The sequence below is a fragment of the Ranitomeya imitator genome, chromosome 2 (genome assembly GCF_032444005.1).
Source record: "Ranitomeya imitator isolate aRanImi1 chromosome 2, aRanImi1.pri, whole genome shotgun sequence".
Classification (NCBI taxonomy): domain Eukaryota; kingdom Metazoa; phylum Chordata; class Amphibia; order Anura; family Dendrobatidae; genus Ranitomeya; species Ranitomeya imitator.
Window position 1 is genome coordinate 678,505,675 of NC_091283.1, and position 26,135 is coordinate 678,531,809.

A 26,135-nucleotide genomic window follows, 5' to 3' on the forward strand; every position below is an offset into this window, starting at 1 on the left:
CCCGCCTGGCATTCGGATTCCTCCCAGGCCGGGGCCTGCTGGCGCTGCTATTTAAAGGCGCCCGGCCTGGAGGGTCCCTGGAGGGGCTCCTGCGCCGACGGGGGGCCCGGGGAGCTGAGTCGGGCGACAGCCGGTCCGGAGGCCTTGTCCGACGCGCGCGCCTCACCGGAGACACCGCCGTCGTCGCTGCTGCTGTCACCGCCGACCCTCCGCTCCCAATGATTCCGGCTACCTGCCTTTCCAGCCAGCCTGGAGGGTGCCCTGCTGCCGCGGCCCTCAGGCTCTCCAGCATGCTGTCCACAGTGGCCATGGTAGGTGCACACTTGCTGCCTGGAGAGCAGGAACTAACCAGGCCACACACCCCACTGCCTACTTAAACTAACAGTTTCCTCTAACCCCACCTCTTAATCATTAACCCCTCCCTCCATCCCATGGTCATGATGTGCCTACCCTTACGCCCGCCGGGGGAGGGGCGGCTCCAGCTCCGGGCCATTACTTTCTCACAAATTGGATATACTTCTGTCCTGTTAGTTTGTCGTATATCAGCCAGCCACTTTCTGCCTTTTAGATTGTGTTGTTGTATACACTGGGCCTGAGTTTTGGTTCAGTCTCCCCCCCAAAAAAGTGAGATTCAAATTCTCACAAAGTGGATATACTTATGTCCTGTTAGTTTGTCGTATATCAGCCAGACACTTTCTGCCGCTTAGATTGTGTTGTTTTATACACTGGGCCTGAGTTTTGGTTCACTGGGCCTGAGTTTTGGTTCAGTCTCCCCCCAAAAAAGTGAGATTCAAATTCTCACAAAGTGGATATACTTCTGTCCTGTTAGTTTGTCGTATATTAGCCAGCCACTTTCTGCCACTTAGATTGTGTTGTTATATACACTGGGCCTGAGTTTTGTATCAGTCTCCCCCCAAAACAGTGAGATTCAAATTCTCACAAAGTGGATATACTTCTGTCCTGTTAGTTTGTCGTATATTAGCCAGCCACGTTCTGCGGCTTAGATTGTGTTGTTATATACACTGGGCCTGAGTTTTTGTTCAGTCTCCCCCCAAAATAGTGAGATTCAAATTCTCACAAAGTGGATGTACTTCTGTCCTGTTAGTTTGTCGTATATCAGTCAGCCACTTTCTGCCGCTTAGATTGTGTTGTGATATACACTGGACCTGAGTTTTTGTTCAGTCTCCCCCCAAAAAAAAGTGAGATTCAAATTCTCACAAAGTGGATTTACTTCTGTCCTGTTAGTTTGTCGTATGTCAGCCAGCCACTTTCTGCCACTTAGATTGTGTTGTTTTATACACTGGGCCTGAGTTTTGGTTCACTGGACCTGAGTTTTTGTTCAGTCTCCCCCCAAAAAAGTGAGATTCAAATTCTCACAAAGTGGATATACTTCTGTCCTGTTAGTTTGTCGTATATTAGCCAGCCACTTTCTGCCACTTAGATTGTGTTGTTATATACACTGGGCCTGAGTTTTGTATCAGTCTCCCCCCAAAACAGTGAGATTCAAATTCTCACAAAGTGGATATACTTCTGTCCTGTTAGTTTGTCGTATATTAGCCAGCCACGTTCTGCGGCTTAGATTGTGTTGTTATATACACTGGGCCTGAGTTTTTGTTTAGTCTCCCCCCAAAACAGTGAGATTCAAATTCTCACAAAGTGGATATACTTCTGTCCTGTTAGTTTGTCGTATATCAGTCAGCCACTTTCTGCCGCTTAGATTGTGTTGTTATATACACTGGGCCTGAGTTTTTGTTCAGTCTCCCCCCAAAAAAAAGTGAGATTCAAATTCTCACAAAGTGGATTTACTTCTGTCCTGTTAGTTTGTCGTATGTCAGCCAGCCACTTTCTGCCACTTAGATTGTGTTGTTTTATACACTGGGCCTGAGTTTTGGTTCACTGGACCTGAGTTTTTGTTCAGTCTTCCCCCCAAAAAAGTGAGATTCAAATTCTCACAAAGTGAAAATACTTCTGTCCTGTTAGTTTGTCGTATATCAGCCAGCCACTTTCTGCCGCTTAGATTATGTTGTTTTATATACTGGGCCTGAGTTTTGGTTCACTGGACCTGAGTTTTGGTTCAGTCTCCCCCCAAAAAAGTGAGATTCAAATTCTCACAAAGTGGATATACTTCTGTCCTGTTAGTTTGTCGTATACAGCCAGACACTTTCTGCTGCTAAGATTTTTGTTGTTTTATACACTGGGCCTGAGTTTTGGTTCAGTCTCCCCCCAAAAAAGTGAGATTCAAATTCTCACAAAGTGGATATACTTCTGTCCTGTTAGTTTGTCGTATATCAGCCAGACACTTTCTGCTGCTTAGATTTTGTTGTTATATACACTGGGCCTGAGTTTTGGTTCAGTTTCCCCCCCAAAAAGTGAGATTCAAATTCTCACAAAGTGGATATACTTCTGTCCTGTTAGTTTGTCGTATATCAGCCAGACACTTTCTGCCGCTTAGATTTTGTTGTTATATACACTGGGCCTGAGTTTTTGTTCAGTCTCCCCCCCAAAAAAGTGAGATTCAAATTCTCACAAAGTGAAAATACTTCTGTCCTGTTAGTTTGTCGTATATCAGCCAGCCACTTTCTGCCACATTGATTATGTTGTTATATACTCTGGGCCTGAGTTTTCGTTCAGTCTCCCCAAAAAAAAGTGAGATTCAAATTCTCACAAAGTGGATATACTTCTGTCCTGTTAGTTTGTCGTATATCAGCCAGACACTTTCTGCCGCTTAGATTGTGTTGTTTTATATACTGGGCCTGAGTTTTGGTTCACTGGACCTGAGTTTTGGTTCAGTCTCCCCAAAAAAAAGTGAGATTCAAATTCTCACAAAGTGGATATACTTCTGTCCTGTTAGTTTGTCGTATACAGCCAGACACTTTCTGCTGCTAAGATTTTTGTTGTTTTATACACTGGGCCTGAGTTTTGGTTCAGTCTCCCCCCAAAAAAGTGAGATTCAAATTCTCACAAAGTGGATATACTTCTGTCCTATTAGTTTGTCATATATCAGCCAGCCACTTTCTGCCTTTTATTTTGTTTTGTTATATACACTGGGCCTGAGTTTTGGTTCAGTCTCCCCCCAAAAAAAGGGAGATTCAAATTCTCACAAAGTGGATATACTTCTGTCCTGTTAGTTTGTCGTATATCAGCCAGACACTTTCTGCCACTTTGATTGTGTTGTTATATACACTGGGCCTGAGTTTTGTATCAGTCTCCCCCCAAAACAGTGAGATTCAAATTCTCACAAAGTGGATATACAGTTAGGGCCAGAAATATTTGGACAGTGACACAAGTTTTGTTATTTTAGCTGTTTACAAAAACATGTTCAGAAATACAATTATATATATAATATGGGCTGAAAGTGCACACTCCCAGCTGCAATATGATAGTTTCCACATCCAAATCGGAGAAAGGGTTTAGGAATCATAGCTCTGTAATGCATAGCGTCCTCTTTTTCAAGGGACCAAAAGTAATTGGACAATGGACTCTAAGGGCTGCAATTAACTCTGAAGGCGTCTCCCTCGTTAACCTGTAATCAAATGAAGTAGTTAAAAGGTCAGGGGTGGATTCCAGGTGTGTGGTTTTGCATTTGGAAGCTGTTGCTGTGAGCAGACAACATGCTGTCAAAGGAACTCTCAATTGAGGTGAAGCAGAACATCCTGAGGCTGAAAAAAAAGAAAAAATCCATCAGAGAGATAGCAGACATGCTTGGAGTAGCAAAATCAACAGTTGGGTACATTCTAAGAAAAAAGGAATTGACTGGTGAGCTTGGGAACTCAAAAAGGCCTGGGCGTCCACGGATGACAACAGTGGTGGATGATCGCCGCATACTTAATTTGGTGAAGAAGAACCCGTTCACAACATCAACTGAAGTCCAGAACACTCTCAGTGAAGTAGGTGTATCTGTCTCTAAGTCAACAGTAAAGAGAAGACTCCATGACAGTAAATACAAAGGGTTCACATCTAGATGCAAACCATTCATCAATAACAAAAATAGACAGGCCAGAGTTAAATTTGCAGAAAAACACCTCAAGAAGCCAGCTCAGTTCTGGAAAAGTATTCCATGGACAGGTGAGACAAAGATCAACCTGTACCAGAATGATGGGAAGAAAAAAGTTTGGAGAAGAAAGGGAACGGCACATGATCCAAGGCACACCACATCCTCTGTAAAACATGGTGGAGGCAACGTGATGGCATGGGCATGCATGGCTTTCAATGGCACTGGGTCACTTGTGTTTATTGATGACATAAGAGCAGACAAGAGTATCCGGATGAATTCTGAAGTGTACCGGGATATACTTTCAGCCCAGATTCAGCCAAATGCTGCAAAGTTGATTGGACGGCGCTTCATAGTACAGATGGACAATGACCCCAAGCATACAGCCAAAGCTACCCAGGAGTTCATGAGTGCCAAAAAGTGGAACATTCTGCAATGGCCAAGTCAATCTCCAGATCTAAACCCAATTGAGCATGCATTTCACTTGCTCAAATCCAGACTTAAGACGGAAAGACCCACAAACAAGCAAGACCTGAAGGCTGCAGCTGTAAAGGCCTGGCAAAGCATTAAGAAGGAGGAAACCCAGCGTTTGGTGATGTCCATGGGTTCCAGACTTAAGGCAGTGATTGCCTCCAAAGGATTTGCAACAAAATATTGAAAATAAAAATATTTTGTTTGGGTTATGTTTATTTGTCCAATTACTTTTGACCTCCTAAAATGTGGAGTGTTTGTAAAGAAATGTGTACAATTCCTACATTTTCTATCAGATATTTTTGTTCAACCCTTCAAATTAAACGTTACAATCTGCACTTGAATTCTGTTGTAGAGGTTTCATTTCAAATCCAATGTGGTGGCATGCAGAGCCCAACTCGCGAAAATTGTGTCACTGTCCAAATATTTCTGGCCCTAACTGTACTTCTGTCCTGTTAGTTTGTCGTATATCAGCCAGCCACGTTCTGCGGCTTAGATTGTGTTGTTATATACACTGGGCCTGAGTTTTTGTTCAGTCTCCCCCCAAAACAGTGAGAATCAAATTCTCACAAAGTGGATATACTTCTGTCCTGTTAGTTTGTCGTATATCAGTCAGCCACTTTCTGCCGCTTAGATTGTGTTGTTATATACACTGGGCCTGGGTTTTTGTTCAGTCTCCCCCCAAAAAAAGTGAGATTCCAATTCTCACAAAGTGGATATACTTCTGTCCTGTTAGTTTGTCGTATATCAGCCAGACACTTTCTGCCGCTTAGATTTTGTTGTTATATACACTGGGCCTGAGTTTTTGTTCAGTCTCCCCCCAAAAAAAGTGAGATTCAAATTCTCACAAAGTGGATATACTTCTGTCCTGTTAGTTTGTCGTATATCAGCCAGACACTTTCTGCCGCTTAGATTGTGTTATTTTATATACTGGGCCTGAGTTTTGGTTCACTGGACCTGAGTTTTGGTTCAGTCTCCCCAAAAAAAAGTGAGATTCAAATTCTCACAAAGTGGATATACTTCTGTCCTGTTAGTTGGTCGTATACAGCCAGACACTTTCTGCTGCTAAGATTTTTGTTGTTTTATACACTGGGCCTGAGTTTTGGTTCAGTCTCCCCCAAAAAAAGTGAGATTCAAATTCTCACAAAGTGGATATACTTCTGTCCTGTTAGTTTGTCGTATATCAGCCAGACACTTTCTGCAGCTTAGATTGTGTTGTTTTATACACTGGGCCTGAGTTTTGGTTCACTGGGCCTGAATTTTGGTTCAGTCTCCCCCCAAAAAAGTGAGATTCACATTCTCACAAATTGGATATACTTCTGTCCTGTTAGTTTGTCGTATATCAGCCAGCCACTTTCTGCCACTTTGATTGTGTTGTTATATACACTGGGCCTGAGTTTTGTATCAGTCTCCCCCCAAAACAGTGAGATTCAAATTCTCACAAAGTGGATATACTTCTGTCCTGTTAGTTTGTCGTATATCAGCCAGCCACGTTCTGCGGCTTAGATTGTGTTGTTATATACACTGGGCCTGAGTTTTTGTTCAGTCTCCCCCCAAAACAGTGAGAATCAAATTCTCACAAAGTGGATATACTTCTGTCCTGTTAGTTTGTCGTATATCAGCCAGACACTTTCTGCCGCTTAGATTTTGTTGTTATATACACTGGGCCTGAGTTTTTGTTCAGTCTCCCCCCCAAAAAAGTGAGATTCAAATTCTCACAAAGTGAAAATACGTCTGTCCTGTTAGTTTGTTGTATATCAGCCAGCCACTTTCTGCCACATTGATTATGTTGTTATATACACTGGGCCTGAGTTTTCGTTCAGTCTCCCCCAAAAAAAGTGAGATTCAAATTCAAACAAAGTGGATATACTTCTGTCCTGTTAGTTGGTCGTATACAGCCAGACACTTTCTGCTGCTAAGATTTTTGTTGTTTTATACACTGGGCCTGAGTTTTGGTTCAGTCTCCCCCAAAAAAAGTGAGATTCAAATTCTCACAAAGTGGATATACTTCTGTCCTGTTAGTTTGTCGTATATCAGCCAGACACTTTTTGCCGCTTAGATTGTGTTGTTATATACACTGGGCCTGAGTTTTTGTTCAGTCTCCCCCCCCAAAAAAAAGTGAGATTCAAATTCTCACAAAGTGAATATACTTCTGTCCTGTTAATTTGTCATATATCAGCCAGCCACTTTCTGCCGCTTAGATTTTTGTTGTTTTATACACTGGGCCTGAGTTTTGGTACAGTCTCCCCCCAAAAAAGTGAGATTTAAATTTTCACAAATTGGATATACTTCTGTCCTATCAGTTTGTCATATATCAGCCAGCCACTTTCTGCCTTTTATTTTGTTTTGTTATATACACTGGGCCTGAGTTTTGGTTCAGTCTCCCCCCAAAAAAAGTGAGATTCAAATTCTCACAAAGTGGATATACTTCTGTCCTGTTAGTTTGTCGTATATCAGCCAGACACTTTCTGTCGCTTAGATTGTGTTGTTTTATACACTGGGCCTGAGTTTTGGTTAACTGGGCCTGAATTTTGGTTCAGTCTCCCCCCAAAAAAGTGAGATTCACATTCTCACAAATTGGATATACTTCTGTCCTGTTAGTTTGTCGTATATCAGCCAGCCACTCTCTGCCACTTAGATTGTGTTGTTATATACACTGGGCCTGAATTTTGTATCAGTCTCCCACCAAAACAGTGAGATTCAAATTCTCACAAAGTGGATATACTTCTGTCCTGTTAGTTTGTCGTATATCAGCCAGCCACGTTCTGCGGCCTAGATTGTGTTGTTATATACACTGGGCCTGAGTTTTTGTTCAGTCTCCCCCCAAAACAGTGAGATTCAAATTCTCACAAAGTGCATATACTTTTGTTCTGTTAGTTTGTCGTATATCAGCCAGCCACGTTCTGCGGCTTAGATTGTGTTGTTATTAGTGTTGAGCATTCCGATACCGCAAGTATCGGGTATCGGCCGATATTTGCGGTATCGGAATTCCGATACTGAATTCCGATACTTCCCGCGTATCGGATACCGGAATCGGAAGTTCCCAGAATTCAAATTGAACGCAGCAGCCAATGAGGAATGAATGAAAGTGTGGGCACATCCTGTTTAGCATGGTGGGCATGTAAGTACTGGCAAGGCTTGGATTGGCTGCTGAAATGATGTCACTCTGCACTATAAAAAAGCGCTGCCGCCATTTTGCGCTCACTCTGCTGTGATTTCAGTTAGGGACAGGACGCTGTGTTCTAACTGAGGGCCAGTTGAGCTTGCTAATTGCTTTATTTTCCTTTCCAAAGGCTAATTTAGCAAAACGCTGTGTGTTCTTCACTGTTCACCTTGCTCTTGCCTTGCAGCGCTGTTTTAACAGCGTTCTGCAAGGTCTCTGTGTGTGTGTGTGTGTGTGCAGCTCACTCTGTAGTCTGTGTGCAGCCATATACCCGGTTGTATTCAGCTCAGGGGGGGTTCACACTGCCTCACACAGTTGTTCTTTTTTGCTCTTAGTGCAGCCTGCTGCACATTTTTTCTCAAATTTCCTATTAGTGTTTTTCCACCAGTCTCCAGCTCTATTGTGGAAAAACACTACATAGGATAACCTAGAGGGGGTTTTTTGGGCCTTGCAGCGCCGTTTACGGCTGTCTGCACGGTCTCCGTGTGAGCCCAGCTCGCCCTGTAGTCTGTGTGCAGCCATAGCCGGTTGGATTCAGCTCAGGGTTCGTTACTGGCTCATACCTTGAGAAAAATTTTCCTTTTTTTCAAATAGTGCAGCCTGTTTAAAATTTGAAAAAAAAAATTCCTATTAGTGTCTTTCCACTCGTATCCAGCTAAATAGTGGAAAAACACTATATAGGATAACCTAGAGGAGGGTTTTTTGGCCTTGCAGCGCCGTTTACGGCTGTCTGCACGGTCTCCGTGTGAGCCCAGCTCGCCCTGTAGTCTGTGTGCAGCCATAGCCGGTTGGATTCAGCTCAGGGTTCGTTACTGGCTCATACCTTGCGAAAAATTTTCCTTTTTTTTCAAATAGTGCAGCCTGTTTAAAATTTGACAAAAAAAAATCCTATAAGTGTCTTTCCACTCGTATCCAGCTAAATAGTGGAAAAACACTATATAGGATAACCTAGAGGAGGGTTTTTTGGCCTTGCAGCGCCGTTTACGGCTGTCTGCACGGTCTCCGTGTGAGCCCAGCTCGCCCTGTAGTCTGTGTGCAGCCATAGCCGGTTGGATTCAGCTCAGGGTTCGTTACTGGCTCATACCTTGAGAAAAATTTTCCTTTTTTTGAAATAGTGCAGCCTGTTTAAAATTTGAAAAAAAAAAAATTCCTATTAGTGTCTTTCCACCAGTCTCCAGCTCAATTGTGGAAAAACACTACATAGGATAACCTAGAGGGTTTTTTTGGGGCCTTGCAGCGCCGTTTACGGCTGTCTGCACGGTCTCCGTGTGATTTAAACTAGCTCTGTAGCCCGATCTGCACCAAAAAAAAAGTTAAGTTCACCAAACACAACTTAACACTTGTGTAGGCCACATTTGAAAAATAATAAAGTTTAGTCCACAATTTACAACATTAGTGTTTCTTACACCTGTTAGGAGGAGCATTACAGGAATAAGCACACTAAGGCCTTAGTACTTTTCTGCTTATCTTTATCTGTCAACCAAGATGAAGAGGGCAGGGAGTAAGGCACGTGGGCGTGGGCGCGGAGCAGGGAGAGGAGCAGGGAGAGGACGTGGTGATTCTGTGCCTGCTGCGGGCGCCGGTGACTCGTCGTCACTCAGTTTCAGCAGGGAACAGTCCTTCATGCGCAGCTTTGTCGGAGAGCGCCGTGCACCGCTGCTGCGTGAAGACCAAATTGAAGCCGTTGTCGGGTGGATGGCAGCTAACGCCTCGGCATCGACTTCAGTTAGTGCCACATCCTCTCAGGCACAGAGCACTGGAGAGCAGCCATCTGTCTCTTCACCACCTGCCAAATTGGCCAGGCAGTCAGAGAGCCCAGGACAGGAGCCGTCTCTACTTCTGTTCTCTGAATCTCTTGGCTTGGAAACAGGGGGCCAGCCAAGCAGCATTGGAGAAATGGAAGAAGAGGCAGTGTGCAGTGATGCCCAACACCTTTTTCTCTCTGACTCTGAAGAGGCAGGTGGGCCAGTGCCTCCGGTGACCACAGCGCAGTACGCATCTGATGATGAATCTCAGGTGCCGCTTTCTCGTGCGTACTGTGCTGCTGAGACTACCCAGGAGGAGCAGTTGGTGGCAGAGGGTAGTGGAGATGATGAGGTCCTTGACCCATCGTGGCGTGAGGAACAGGAAGGTGGTGGGAGCAGCTCAGAGGAAGAGCTTCCTCTTACGGGCCAAAGAGGGAGAGGGAGGGGGAAGACTGCGGAGCCTGTAGCCTCCACTTTGGCACCCGTTAGGAGCCTGTCTCTTTCCAAAGCCAAAAAGGGCGCTCCCAAGACTTGCAGTGCCTGGTCCTTTTTTGACACAGTTGCAGATGACATTTGTTTTGTCAAATGCAAGCTGTGTCATCATAAAGTAAAAAGAGGGAAAAATGTCAGCAACCTCAATACCACAAATATGTGGAAACATGTGCGGACCAGGCACGCGGTGGAGTTACAGAAACACACTGAAGATGTAGGCCAACCAACAGCGGCAGCTACCACCTCTTCAGCTCGTGTTGCCTCTTCCTCCAGCTCACGCACAGCTGGTTTGGCTTCCTCCCAGAGACCTTGTGTAATTCCACCCACAGCACCACCTTCCCAGTCATCCTCACACTCCCAGTCTACTCTACAGCCATCGGTAGTACAGGCATGGGAGAAAAGGCGGGCATTCTCGGCCAACCACCCCCGAGCACAGGCTCTGAATGCAGGCATTGCCAAACTGTTGTCCCTGGAAATGCTCTCGTTCAGGCTGGTGGAGACTGACAGCTTCCGTGACTTGATGGCATTGGCAGTCCCACAGTACAAGGTGCCCAGCCGCTTTTACTTCAGCAGGCAGGCTGTCCCTGCCCTGCACAGGCATGTTGAGGCAAACATAAAACATGCGCTACTGAACGCCGTCAGTAGCAAGGTCCACCTCACCACCGATGCGTGGACCAGTCAGCATGGACAGGGGCGATATGTTTCCCTCACTGCCCATTGGGTTAATGTTGTTGAGCCAGGTACAGATCGTGCGAGTGGCGCAGGACGTGTCCTGCCCACTCCAAGGATTGCAGGAATCCAGTCTGTACGCATCGACTCCTCCTCTTACACCAGTTCCTCTGATTCATCTCTGCAGGATCCGTCACAGTCCACCCCCACATGGACCCGTGAACGTTTACCTATGACCGACATGAGCACAGCCGTGGCCAAACGTCAGCAGGCCGTCTTGAAACTAGTTTCATTGGGGCATCGAAGCCACACAGCGCAGGAGCTCTGGAATGCCATAAAGCAGGAGAGCGATGTGTGGTTACTGCCAGCGAATCTCCAGCCAGGCATGGTAGTGTGTGACAATGGCCGAAATCTGGTGGCAGCTTTGGCCCTTGGCAACCTCACTCACATCCCATGTCTGGCACATGTGCTCAATTTGGTTGTGCAGAGTTTTCTGAGGGACTATCCGGATCTTGATGCCCTGCTGCACAAGGTCCGCCTAGAGTGTGCTCACTTGCGGCGTTCCAGCTTGGCCAGATCCCGCATTGCTGCTCTGCAGCGCCGATTCCGCCTTCCGGAACGCCGTATCATATGTGACCTACCTACCCGGTGGAATTCCACGTTACATATGTTGGAGCGGTTGTGTGAGCAGCAGCAAGCAGTTATGGAGTACCAGCTGCATCAGGCGCAAAGAAGTCGCAGTCAGCGCCGATCAGACTTCACAACCACAGAGTGGGCCACTATGAAGGACGTCTGCCAGGTTTTGCGTCCTTTTGATTATTCCACGCGGATGGCAAGTGCAGATGATGCACTAGTCAGCATGACTGTCCCCCTTATCTGCCTGCTTCAGCAAACTTTGCAAGGGTTAAGGGATGATGTGGTGGAAGAGGTGGAGGATGAGGAGTCACCTTTTCCATCAGCTTCTGGAGAGTCAGCGCCACGTGGTTCCTCACAAAGGGGTACGCAGGGGCCAATTTGTGAGGAGGATGAGGAGGAGTCAATGGAGGAGGAAGAGCTCCGTCCAGAGGAGTGAGCGACACAATTGTCCAGTGGTCAGTGTGTACAGCGAGGGTGGGGTGATGACGAGCGGGCAGAGATCATGTCTCAAGCAGGGGACAGCGTTTCTGGGCCAGTTGGCACTCTGCAGCACATGGTGGATTTCATGCTGCAGTGCCTGAGAAACGACCGCCGCATCGACCACATTCTCAACATGCCTGATTATTGGGTGTTCACCCTCCTCGATCCTCGCTACCGGGACAACGTCCAAAACCTCATCCCTGCGTTGACCCGGGAGCGTAAATTGCGGGAGTACCACGACACACTGGTGAATTCCATCATCTTCTCCTGTCCAACTGAGAGGAGTGCTGCTAGTGCTTTACAAAGCAGCTCAGTGCGTCGAGGCAGTGGGGGAGGCTCTGCCCAAAGAGGGAGCAGAAGCAGTACCTCTGCCCAAGGCAAGCCCAGTATGGCACAACTCTGGCACACTTTTGTGTGCCCGCCCCAAATGTCTACACCATCACCGGCGGCTCCAGTCAGCAGGAGGCAACGGTTCCGTCAGATGGTGACAGACTACATGGCTTGCCCTCTTACTGTACTCCCAGACGGCTCTTCCCCGTTCAAGTTTTGGGTCTCTAAGCTGGATACATGGCCAGAGCTAAGCCAGTATGCATTGGAGGTGCTGGCTTGCCCTGCGGCTAGTGTCTTATCGGAACGTGTCTTTAGTGCCGCAGGTGGTGTACTAACAGACCGTCGCATGCGACTATCCTCCGATAACGTTGACCGGCTTACTTTCCTGAAAATGAACCAGGCCTGGATCTCGCAGGAATTTGCCACTCCTCTGCCTGATTAAGTAATTGGGTGTCATCCAGGTCTCCTGCTGTGTTCATCTTTCTACCACCTGAACTGCTATTCCTGGGCTCCAACACCGCCAGTTGCGGCTCAGAAGTGCAGGCTGCACAGTAAAAACATACGACCCAGTGTTATTGGGTTTCAGTAACGTCAGCTGATCCCCAGCTGTGTAGCCGGCAATGTGTCCTGCGACCGCCACGCTGGCACAACAACCTAAATGTAAGGGAACCTGTCCCCCCCCCCGTCGTTTGTTACTGAAAGAGCCATCTTGTGCAGCAGTAATGCTGCACAAGGAAAAGGTAGCTTTTTTTTTTTAGCTCTTTGCACATGCAGAACTTAACACTTATAAAATGTGTTCACTGATACCGTTATACCGTCCCGGAGCTGGTACTTTCCTTCGTAATGTGACGCAGCACAGCCGTCATTCCTACCCCCTTGGTGCCATGCGCTGCCTCCTCAGGGTTGTTTTAAGCTGTCACGGAGCCTGCGCTGTTCTGTTATCCCTTGGGCATGCCCTATTTGCGCTGCCTGTCTTCTGACATAATTTGGTGTCAGGCTGGCTGCGCCTGTGCGGCCGCGGTGCCCGAGATCCCGCCTCGCAGTGTCTTCTGATTGAGTCACACTGCGGGCCTGGGATCCATGGGCATGCGCAGTGCATATCTTCCCCTCGGGCTCTCGCTCATTTCCCTCCGCCTTCTTTAGACTGTGTGCCGTCAGCTGATCCCTAGCATGCCGCGGCCGTGACACCGCACAGTCTGAAGAAGAGGGAAGGAGGGGAGTGAGAGTCGAGGTTATGCACTGTGCATGCCCATGGTTCCAAGGCCCGCAGTGGGATTACGTTAGATGAGACTGCGAGGTGGGATCTGGAGCAGCGTGGACGCACAGGCACTGACAGCCTGACACCAAATGTCAGAAGACAGGCAGCGCTAATTGGGCATGGCCAAGGGCTAACAGAACAGCGCAGGCTCCGTGACAGCTTAAAACAACGCTGAGGAGGCAGCGCACGGCATCAAGGGGATAGGAATGACAGCTGTGCTGTGTCCCATTACGAAGGAAATTCGCACCTCCGGAACGGTTTAACGGTATAAAGGGACACATTTTTAGTGTTTACTTCGGTGTTTGCAAGGAGCATAATTAAAAGAGCAACCTTTTCCTTTTGCATCCTTAGTGCTGCACAACATGGCTCTTTCAGCTACAAACGTCTTGGGGGGGGGGGGGTTAAAGGTTTCCTTTCAACTTGCTCCAATCAGGCTTCGGCCTACACTCTGTTCCTCTGCTCCTCCTGCTGTCCCTGGGCTCTAACACCGCCAGTTGGTGCCTGGAAGTGCTGTGTGCACAGTCAACAGTCGCTCCTCTGTTATTGGGGTTCAGTAACGTCAGCTGATCCCCAGCTGTGTGTGCGGCAATACCTCCAATCTGCTCCTCCTGCTGTCCCTGGGCTCTAACACCGCCAGTTGGTGCCTGGAAGTGCTGTGTGCACAGTCAACAGTCGCTCCTCTGTTATTGGGGTTCAGTAACGTCAGCTGATCCCCAGCTGTGTATCCGGCAACGTGTCATGCGACCGCCACGCTGGCACAACTAAAATGTAAGGGGACCTGTCCCCCCCCCCCTAGGCGTTTGTTACTGAAAGAGCCACCATGTGCAGCACTAATACTGCACAAGGGAAAGGTCGCTCTTGAAATTATGCTCCTTGCAAACGCTGAACTACACACTCATGTAATGTGTCCCCTCACACCGTCCAACCGTCCCGGAGGTGGGACTTTCCTTTGTAATGTGACGCAGCACAGCCGTCATTGCTACCCCCTTGGCACCGTGCGCTGCCTCCTTAGCGTTGTTTGATTCCGTCATGGACCCTGCGCTGTTATGTTATCCCTTGGCCATGCACAGTTTGCTCTGCCCGTCCTCTGACATCATTTGTTGTCGTCCTGGCTGCGCCTGTGCGTCCACGCTGCTCGAAATCACACCTCGCAGTGTCGTCTAATGTGATCCCACAGTGGGCCTGGTATCCATGGCCATGCGCAGTGCATATACTAGCCTCTCACTCCCCTTCTTCACGCTTCTTCAGACTAGGCGGCGTCAGCTGATCCCTAATAGCATGCCACGGCCGTGACGCCGCACAGTCTGAAGAAGCAGGAAGGAGGTGAGTGAGAGGCGATGATATGCACTGCGCATGCCCATGGATCCCTGGCCCGCAGTGGGACTACATTAGATGACACTGCAAGGTTGGATCTCGGGCAGCTTGGACGCACAGGCACTGCCAGCCTGACACCTACATGATGTCAGAAGACGGGCACCGCTAACTGTGCATGGCCAAGGGATAACATTACAGCGCGGGCTCCGTGACAGAACCAAACAACGTTGAGGAAGTGGCGCCCGGCACCAAGGGGGTTGGAATGACGGCTGTGCTGTGTCACATTACAAAGGAAAGTCCCACTTCCGGGATGGTTTGACGGTGTGAGGGGACACATTATATGAGTGTGTACTTCAGCGTTTGCAAGGAGCATAATTTTCGGAGCCACCATTTTCCATGTGCAGTATTACTGCTGTACAAGATGGCTCTTTCAGCAACAAATGCCTGGGGGGGGGGTTAAAGGTTCCCTTTCAACTTGCTCCACTGCAGGCTTCGGCCTACACTCTGCTCCTCTTTGATTCCCTGGGTTTCAACACTGTCAGTTGCCACCTGGAAGTGTTGTCTACACAGAAAAAACACTAGGTGATGTGTCAGTGGGGTTCAGCACCGCCAGCTGTTCCCCTGCTGTGTAGTCGGCAACGTGTCCAGCACAAGCCACGCTGGCACAACAGAACAAAAGCTGCCACCAGTGCAGGCTTCGGCCTACACTCTGCTCCTCTCCTCCTCCTGCTGACCCTGGGCTCAAACACCGCTAGTTTTTGCCCGGAAGTGCTAGCTGCACAGAGAAAAACACCAGCCAATGTGTTAGTGGGGTTCAGCAACGCCAGCTGTTCCCCTGCTGTGTAGCCGGCAACGTGACCTGCAAACGCCATGCAGGCACAGGAACTGAAATTAAAAGGGAACCTGGCCCCACCCCCCCAGGTGTTTCTATGTATAACAGCCACCTAGTACAGCAGTACTGCTGCATTTGTACAAGGTGGCTGACTTTTTCTCCTTGCCCACGTGGAACTCAACACGTACAAAATGTGTCTCATTGAGACCATTCCACTGTCCCTGAGGTGTGACTTTCCTTTGTAATGATACGCAGCACCCCCCTTGGTAGCGTTTCCCGTCTTTTGTCATCATGGTTAGCTGGCTGCGCCTGTGCATCCGCCCTGCTAGAAACAACGCCCCTCGTTGTCATATTTATTTTGTCAGCGAGGGTGTGGTTTATGGGCACGAGCAGTGCATATGTTCGCCTGTCTTAACTCATCTCCTTCCGCCTTCTTCAGACTGTGCGGCCTCCTGGCCGTGGTAGGCGATAAGGGATCAGCTGAGGCCGCCCAGTCTGGAGCAGGTGTAAGGACATGTGTAAGCGGCAAACCTATTTACTGCACAAGGCCACGAATCCCAGCCACGCAGTGTGATTTTTTGAAAACACACTGTGGGTCTGGGATTCATGTCCATCGCTAACCGCAACGGCCGACATGAAATGAGGTCAGAAGACAGGAAGCGCTCACAGCGCATGGCCAAGGGATCACAATAGCGCAGACTCCTGTACAGCAAATAACAACGCTCAGGAATCTGCGCCCAGTACCTAGGTGCAAATTTTGACACCTGTGCTGCGTCTCGTTAAAAAGACAAGTCACGCCTCCACAACTGTTTGACAGTATAATGGGCTAAATAGTGTACGTGTTTTAGTCAGCGTGTGCAAGGAGCAAAACAAATAGAGCAACCTTTTACTTGTGCAGCATTAATGCTGCACAAGGTGTGGCTCTTGTACCTTGCAACACCTGAGGGGGGTTAAAGGTAACCTTTGAAATTGGTTCAACTAGGCTTCGGCCTACACTCTGCTCCTCTACTCCTCCTGCTGACCCTGGGCTCAAACACCGCTAGTTTTTGCCCGGAACTGCTAGCTGCACAGAGAAAAACACCAGCCAATGTGTTAGTGGGGTTCAGCACCGCCAGCTGTTCCCCTGCTGTGTAGTCGGCAACGTGTCCAGCACAAGCCACGCTGGCACAACAGAACAAAAGCTGCCACCAGTGCAGGCTTCGGCCTACACTTTGCTCCTCTCCTCCTCCTGCTGACCCTGGGCTCAAACAACGCCAGTTTCTGCCCGGACATGCTAGCTGCACAGAGAAAAACACCAGCCAATGTGTTAGTGGGGTTCAGCACCGCCAGCTGTTCCCCTGCTGTGTAGCTGGCAACGTTTCCTGCAAACGCCACGCAGGAACATGAACTGAAATTGAAGGGAGCCTGCCCCCCACCCCCCCAGGTGTTTCTATGTATAACAGCCACCTTGTACAGCAGTACTGCTGCATTTGTACAAGGTGGCTGACTTTTTCTCCTTGCCCACGTGGAACTCAACACGTACAAAATGTGTCTCATTGAGACCATTCCACTGTCCCTGAGGTGTGACTTTCCTTTGTAATGATACGCAGCACCCCCCTTGGTAGCGTTTCCCGTCTTTTGTCATCATGGTTAGCTGGCTGCGCCTGTGCATCCGCCCTGCTAGAAACAACGCCCCTCGTTGTCATATTTATTTTGTCAGCGAGGGTGTGGTTTATGGGCACGAGCAGTGCATATGTTCGCCTGTCTTAACTCATCTCCTTCCGCCTTCTTCAGACTGTGCGGCCTCCTGGCCGTGGTAGGCGATAAGGGATCAGCTGAGGCCGCCCAGTCTGGAGCAGGTGTAAGGACATGTGTAAGCGGCAAACCTATTTACTGCACAAGGCCACGAATCCCAGCCACGCAGTGTGATTTTTTGAAAACACACTGTGGGTCTGGGATTCATGTCCATCGCTAACCGCAACGGCCGACATGAAATGAGGTCAGAAGACAGGAAGCGCTCACAGCGCATGGCCAAGGGATCACAATAGCGCAGACTCCTGTACAGCAAATAACAACGCTCAGGAATCTGCGCCCAGTACCTAGGTGCAAATTTTGACACCTGTGCTGCGTCTCGTTAAAAAGACAAGTCACGCCTCCACAACTGTTTGACAGTATAATGGGCTAAATAGTGTACGTGTTTTAGTCAGCGTGTGCAAGGAGCAAAACAAATAGAGCAACCTTTTACTTGTGCAGCATTAATGCTGCACAAGGTGTGGCTCTTGTACCTTGCAACACCTGAGGGGGGTTAAAGGTAACCTTTGAAATTGGTTCAACTAGGCTTCGGCCTACACTCTGCTCCTCTACTCCTCCTGCTGACCCTGGGCTCAAACACCGCTAGTTTTTGCCCGGAACTGCTAGCTGCACAGAGAAAAACACCAGCCAATGTGTTAGTGGGGTTCAGCACCGCCAGCTGTTCCCCTGCTGTGTAGTCGGCAACGTGTCCAGCACAAGCCACGCTGGCACAACAGAACAAAAGCTGCCACCAGTGCAGGCTTCGGCCTACACTTTGCTCCTCTCCTCCTCCTGCTGACCCTGGGCTCAAACAACGCCAGTTTCTGCCCGGACATGCTAGCTGCACAGAGAAAAACACCAGCCAATGTGTTAGTGGGGTTCAGCACCGCCAGCTGTTCCCCTGCTGTGTAGCTGGCAACGTTTCCTGCAAACGCCACGCAGGAACATGAACTGAAATTGAAGGGAGCCTGCCCCCCACCCCCCCAGGTGTTTCTATGTATAACAGCCACCTTGTACAGCAGTACTGCTGCATTTGTACAAGGTGGCTGACTTTTTCTCCTTGCACACGTGGAACTCAACAAGTACAAAATGTGTCTCATTACAGACCATTACAATGTCCCTGAGGTGTGACTTTCCTTTTTAATGACACGCAGCACCCCCATTGTTAGCGCTGCCCGTCTCCTGACATCATTGGTTGGCTGGCTGTGCCTGTGCGTCCCCCCTGCCCGACACAACGCCCCCCGTTGTCTCATATATTTTGACTGCGAGGGTGTGATTGATGGGCACGAGCAGTGCATATGTTCCCCTGTTTTCACTCCCCTCCTTCCGCCTTCTTCTGACTGTGCGGCCTCATGGCCGCGGCATGCGATAAGGGATCAGCTGAGGCCGCCCAGTCTGAAGCAGGTGTAAGGACATGTGTGAGCGGCGAACATATTTACTGCACAAGGCCACGAATCCCAGCACCGCAGTGTGACTTTAGGAAAAGCCACTGTGGGTCTGGGATTTATGGCCATCGTTAACCGCACCGGCCAACATGAAATGAGGTCATGAGACGGCCTGCACTAACAGGGTATTGCCAAGGGATAACACAAGAGCGCAGTTTCCTGTACTGCAAATAACAACGGTAAGGAATCTGCGCACAGCACCTAGGTGTAAATTTGTACACCTGTGCTGCGTCTCCTTAAAAAGACTAGTAGTCACGCCTCCACTACTGTTTGACAGTATAATGGGCTAAATAGTGTACGTGTTTAATTCAGCGTGTGCAAGGAGCAAAATTAAATAGAGCAACCTTTGACTTGTGCATCATTAATGCTGTTCAAGGTGTGGCTCTTGTACCTTGCAACACCTGAGGGGGGGGTTAAAGGTAACCTTTGAAATTGGTTCAACTAGGCTTCGGCCTACACTCTGCTCCTCTACTCCTCCTGCTGACCCTGGGCTCAAACACCGCTAGTTTTTGCCCGGAAATGCTAGCTGCACAGAGAAAAACACCAGCCAATGTGTTAGTGGGGTTCAGCAACGCCAGCTGTTCCCCTGCTGTGTAGTCGGCAACGTGTCCAGCACAAGCCACGCTGGCACAACAGAACAAAAGCTGCCACCAGTGCAGGCTTCGGCCTACACTTTGCTCCTCTCCTCCTCCTGCTGACCCTGGGCTCAAACAACGCCAGTTTCTGCCCGGACATGCTAGCTGCACAGAGAAAAACACCAGCCAATGTGTTAGTGGGGTTCAGCACCGCCAGCTGTTCCCCTGCTGTGTAGCTGGCAACGTGTCCTGCAAACGCCACGTAGGCACATGAACTGAAATTGAAGGGAGCCTGCCCCCCACCCACCCAGGTGTTTCTATGTATAACAGCCACCTTGTACAGCAGTACTGCTGCATTTGTACAAGGTGGCTGACTTTTTCTCCTTGCACACGTGGAACTCAACAAGTACAAAATGTGTCTCATTACAGACCATTACAATGTCCCTGAGGTGTGACTTTCCTTTTTAATGACACGCAGCACCCCCATTGTTAGCGCTGCCCGTCTCCTGACATCATTGGTTGGCTGGCTGTGCCTGTGCGTCCCCCCTGCCCGACAGAACGCCCCCCGTTGTCTTATATATTTTGACTGCGAGGGTGTGATTGATGGGCACGAGCAGTGCATATGTTCCCCTGTTTTCACTCCCCTCCTTCCGCCTTCTTCTGACTGTGCGGCCTCATGGCCGCGGCATGCGATAAGGGATCAGCTGAGGCCGCCCAGTCTGAAGCAGGTGTAAGGACATGTGTGAGCGGCGAACATATTTACTGCACAAGGCCACGAATCCCAGCACCGCAGTGTGACTTTAGGAAAAGCCACTGTGGGTCTGGGATTTATGGCCATCGTTAACCGCACCGGCCAACATGAAATGAGGTCATGAGACGGCCTGCACTAACAGGGTATTGCCAAGGGATAACACAAGAGCGCAGTTTCCTGTACTGCAAATAACAACGGTAAGGAATCTGCGCACAGCACCTAGGTGTAAATTTGTACACCTGTGCTGCGTCACCTTAAAAAGACTAGTAGTCACGCCTCCACTACTGTTTGACAGTATAATGGGCTAAATAGTGTACGTGTTTAATTCAGCGTGTGCAAGGAGCAAAATTAAATAGAGCAACCTTTGACTTGTGCATCATTAATGCTGTTCAAGGTGTGGCTCTTGTACCTTGCAACACCTGAGGGGGGGGTTAAAGGTAACCTTTGAAATTGGTTCAACTAGGCTTCGGCCTACACTCTGCTCCTCTACTCCTCCTGCTGACCCTGGGCTCAAACACCGCTAGTTTTTGCCCGGAAATGCTAGCTGCACAGAGAAAAACACCAGCCAATGTGTTAGTGGGGTTCAGCACCGCCAGCTGTTCCCCCGCTGTGTAGCCGGCATCGTGTCCAGCACAAGCCACGCTGGCACAACCGACCAAAAGCTGCCACCAGTGCAGGCTTCGGCCTACACTTTGCTCCTCTCCTCCTCCTCCTGCTGACCCTGGGCTCAAACACCGCTAGTTTTTGCCCGGAACTGCTAGCTGCACAGAGAAAAACACCAGCCAATGTGTTAGTGGGGTTCAGCACCGCCAGCTGTTCCCCCGCTGTGTAGCCGGCATCGTGTCCAGCACAAGCCACGCTGGCACAACCGACCAAAAGCTGCCACCAGTGCAGGCTTCGGCCTACACTTTGCTCCTCTCCTCCTCCTCCTGCTGACCCTGGGCTCTAACACCGCTAGTTTTTGCCCGGAACTGCTAGCTGCACAGAGAAAAACACCAGCCAATGTGTTAGTGGGGTTCAGCACCGCCAGCTCTTCCCCTGCTGTGTAGCTTGCAACGTGACCTGCAAACGCCACGCAGGCACATGAACTGAAATTGAAGGGAGCCTGCCCCCCACCCACAGGTGTTTCTATGTATAACAGCCACCTTGTACAGCAGTACTGCTGCATTTGTACAAGGTGGCTGACTTTTTCTCCTTGCCCACGTGGAACTCAACACGTACAAAATGTGTCTCATTAGAGACCATTACAATGTCCCTGAGGTGTGACTTTCCTTTGTAATGACACGCAGCACCACCCTTGTTAGCGCTGCCTGTCTTTTGACATCATTGGTTAGCTGGCTGCGCCTGTGCATCTCCCCTGCTCGAAACAACGCCCCTCGGTGTCTTATTTTTTTGGACAGCGAGGGTGTGATTGATGGGCTTGTGCAGTGCATATGTTTGCCTGTGTTCACTCATCTCCTTCCGCCTTCTTCAGACTGGGTGTCCTCATGGCCGCGGCAGGCGATAAGGGATCAGATGAGGCCGCCCAGTCTGAAGCAGGTGTAAGGACATGTGTGAGCGGCAAACATATTTAGTGCACCAGGGCACGAATCCCAGCACCGCAGTGTGATTTTTTAAAAACACACTGTGGGTCTGGGATTCATGTCCATCGCTAACCGCAACGGCCAACATGAAATGAGGTCATAAGACAGGAAGCGCTCACAGCGCATGGCAAAAGGATCACAAGAGCGCAGACTCCTGTACAGCAACTAACAACGCTCAGGAAGCTGCGCCCATGCAAAAAGGTGTTGTTTTCGACACCTGTGCTGCTTTTCTTTAAAAAGACAAGTCACGCCTCCACTACTGATTAACAGTATAATGGGCTAAATAGTCTACGTGTTGCATTCAGCTTGTGCAAGTAGAAAAATTAATAGAGCAACCTTTTACTTGTGCAGCATTAATGCTGCAGAAGGAGTGGCTCTTGTACTTTGTAACACCTGAGGGGGGGTTAAAGGTAACCTTTGAAATTGGTTCAACTAGGCTTCGGCCTACACTCTGCTCCTCTCCTCCTCCTGCTGACCCTGGGCTCTAACAACGCTAGTTTTTGCCCGGAAATGCTAGCTGCACAGAGAAAAACACCAGCCAATGTGTTAGTGGGGTTCAGCACCGCCAGCTGTTCCCCCGCTGTGTAGCCGGCATCGTGTCCAGCACAAGCCACGCTGGCACAACCGACCAAAAGCTGCCACCAGTGCAGGCTTCGGCCTACACTTTGCTCCTCTCCTCCTCCTCCTGCTGACCCTGGGCTCAAACACCGCTAGTTTTTGCCCGGAAATGCTAGCTGCACAGAGAAAAACACCAGCCAATGTGTTAGTGGGGTTCAGCACCGCCAGCTGTTCCCCTGCTGTGCAGCTTGCAACGTGACCTGCAAACGCCACGCAGGCACATGAACTGAAATTGAAGGGAGCCTGGCCCCCACCCCCAGGTGTTTCTATGTATAACAGCCACCTTGTACAGCAGTACTGCTGCATTTGTACAAGGTGGCTGATGTTTTCTCCTTGCCCACGTGGAACTCAACACGTACAAAATGTGTCTCTTTGAGACCATTCCACTGTCCCTGAGGTGTGACTTTCCTTTCTAATGATACGCAGCACCCCCCTTGGTAGCACTTCCCGTCTTCTGACATCATTGGTTGGCTACTTGCGCCTGTTCGTCTGCCCTGCCTGAATAAAATGCTCCTCGTTGTCTTAATTATTTTGACTGCGAGGGTGTGATTGATGGGCACGAGCAGTGCATATCTTCGCCTGTCTTAACTCATCTCCTTCCGCCTTCTTCAGACTGTGCAGCCTCATGGCCGCGGCATGCGAGAAGGGATCAGCAGAGGCCGCCCAGTCTGAAGCAGGTGTAAGGACGTGTGTGAGCGGCCAAAATATTTACTGCTCAAGGCCACGAATCCCAGCACCGCAGTGTGGCTTTATGAAAAGACACTGTGGGTCTGGGATTTATGGCCATCGTTAACCGCACCGGCCAACATGAAATGATGTCATAAGATGGGCAGCGCTAACAGGGCATTGCCAAGGGATAACACAAGAGCGCAGACTCCTGTACAGCAAATAACAAGGCTCAGGAAGCTGCGCCAAGCACCAAGGCGTTATTTTGGACACCTGTGCTGCGTCTCATCAAAAAACCAAGTCACGCATCCACTACAGTTTGACTGTAGAATGGGGTAAATTGTGTATGTCTTTCATTCAGCGTGTGCAAGTAGACAAATTAATAGAGCAACCTTTCACTTGTGCAGCATTAATACTGCACAAGGTGTGTCCCTTGTACTTTGTAACACCTGAGGGGGGGGTTAAAGGTTTCCTTTGAAATTGGTTCAACTAGGCTTCGGCCTACACTCTGCTCCTCTCCTCCTCCTCCTCCTGCTTCAACACGGGCTCTAACATCGCTAGTTTTTGCCCGCAAGTGCTAGCTGCACAGAGAAAAACACACGCCATTGTGTTAGTGGGGTTCAGCAACGCCAGCTGTTCCCCCAGTGTGTAGCCGGCAAAGTGTCCTGCAAACGCAACGCAGACACAAAGCTGCCTCCAGTGCAGGCTTCGGCCTACACTCATCTCCCCCTGCTTACCCTTTGCTCCAACACCGCTAGTTGGGGCTCTAGGAAGACAATCTTTAATAGGCAAGGCAACGCATCTGGGTTCCAGCACCGCCAGCTGGTTCTCGGCAGTGTTCTTGTCACAGGTACTCCCTCGTGCCAAACCTGGTTTCAGCACCGTCAGCTGTTTCCGGGTTGTGTCAAGCTCACTGAGACACCTATGCTTGCCTCGTCGTGGTGCGGTCGGGTTAGCCAACTCCAGGGTGCCTCCAGTTTAGGAGCTTCCTATGTGGGCTGCGTGAACTGGTAGTCAAGGCTGGTTCTGTAGTGCCAGTAGGCCCAGCTCCCCCTGTAGGACTGTTGGGGTTCGGTAACTGCGGCTGCCTCGCGGCCTAGCTGTTCTCTCCTCTCCTGTGGGCCTTGGGGTCCACCACCTGGTTCCAGCACCGTCAGCTGGTTCCGGGCCGAGCCTTTGGCTTAGGTGCCTCCTCCTGGGTATCCGAGTTCCGCCAATGCCAGGCGGTCCTTGGTAGTGCTTTTAAGCGCGGGCACCTACAGCTTAGTAACCGGGTTCCAGCACCGTCAGCTGGTCCTCGGTCGTGCCATTGGCTCTTGCACACTGGGGCAACGCATCCGGGTTCCAGCACCGCCAGCTGGTTCTCGGCAGTGTTCTTGTCACAGGTACTCCCTCGTGCCAAGCCTGGTTTCAGCACCGTCAGCTGTTTCTGGGTTGTGTCAACTTCACTGAGACGCCTATGCTTGCCCCGTCGTGGTGCGGTCGAGTTAGCCAACTCCAGGGTGCCTCCAGTTTAGGAGCTTCCTATGTGGGCTGCGTGAACTGGTAGTCAAGGCTGGTTCTGTAGTGCCAGTAGGCCCAGCTCCCCCTGTAGGACTGTTGGGGTTCGGTAACTGCGGCTGCCTCGCGGCCTAGCTGTTCTCTCCTCTCCTGTGGGCCTTGGGGTCCACCACCTGGTTCCAGCACCGTCAGCTGGTTCCGGGCCGAGCCTTTGGCTTAGGTGCCTCCTCCTGGGTATCCGAGTTCCGCCAACGCCAGGCGGTCCTTGGTAGTGCTTTTAAGCGCGGGCACCTACAGCTTAGTAACCGGGATCCAGCACCGTCAGCTAGTCCTCGGTCGTGCCATTGGCTCTTGCACACTGGGGCAACGCATCCGGGTTCCAGCACCGCCAGCTGGTTCTCGGCAGTGTTTTTGTCACAGGTACTCCCTCGTGCCAAGCCTAGTTTCTGCACCGTCAGCTGTTTCCGGGTTGTGTCAAGCTCACTGAGACACCTATGCTTGCCTCGTCGTGGTGCGGTCGGGTTAGCCAACTCCAGGGTGCCTCCAGTTTAGGAGCTTCCTATGTGGGCTGCGTGAACTGGTAGTCAAGGCTGGTTCTGTAGTGCCAGTAGGCCCAGCTCCCCCTGTAGGACTGTTGGGGTTCGGTAACTGCGGCTGCCTCGCGGCCTAGCTGTTCTCTCCTCTCCTGTGGGCCTTGGGGTCCACCACCTGGTTCCAGCACCGTCAGCTGGTTCCGGGCCGAGCCTTTGGCTTAGGTGCCTCCTCCTGGGTATCCGAGTTCCGCCAACGCCAGGCGGTCCTTGGTAGTGCTTTTAAGCGCGGGCACCTACAGCTTAGTAACCGGGTTCCAGCACCGTCAGCTAGTCCTCGGTCGTGCCATTGGCTCTTGCACACTGGGGCAACGCATCCGGGTTCCAGCACCGCCAGCTGGTTCTCGGCAGTGTTCTTGTCACAGGTACTCCCTCGTGCCAAGCCTGGTTTCAGCACCGTCAGCTGTTTCCGGGTTGTGTCAAGCTCACTGAGACACCTATGCTTGCCTCGTCGTGGTGCGGTCGGGTTAGCCAACTCCAGGGTGCCTCCAGTTTAGGAGCTTCCTATGTGGGCTGCGTGAACTGGTAGTCAAGGCTGGTTCTGTAGTGCCAGTAGGCCCAGCTCCCCCTGTAGGACTGTTGGGGTTCGGTAACTGCGGCTGCCTCGCGGCCTAGCTGTTCTCTCCTCTCCTGTGGGCCTTGGGGTCCACCACCTGGTTCCAGCACCGTCAGCTGGTTCCGGGCCGAGCCTTTGGCTTAGGTGCCTCCTCCTGGGTATCCGAGTTCCGCCAACGCCAGGCGGTCCTTGGTAGTGCTTTTAAGCGCGGGCACCTACAGCTTAGTAACCGGGTTCCAGCACCGTCAGCTGGTCCTCGGTCGTGCCATTGGCTCTTGCACACTGGGGCAACGCATCCGGGTTCCAGCACCGCCAGCTGGTTCTCGGCAGTGTTCTTGTCACAGGTACTCCCTCGTGCCAAGCCTGATTTCAGCACCGTCAGCTGTTTCCGGGTTGTGTCAACTTCACTGAGACGCCTATGCTTGCCCCGTCGTGGTGCGGTCGAGTTAGCCAACTCCAGGGTGCCTCCAGTTTAGGAGCTTCCTATGTGGGCTGCGTGAACTGGTAGTCAAGGCTGGTTCTGTAGTGCCAGTAGGCCCAGCTCCCCCTGTAGGACTGTTGGGGTTCGGTAACTGCGGCTGCCTCGCGGCCTAGCTGTTCTCTCCTCTCCTGTGGGCCTTGGGGTCCACCACCTGGTTCCAGCACCGTCAGCTGGTTCCGGGCCGAGCCTTTGGCTTAGGTGCCTCCTCCTGGGTATCCG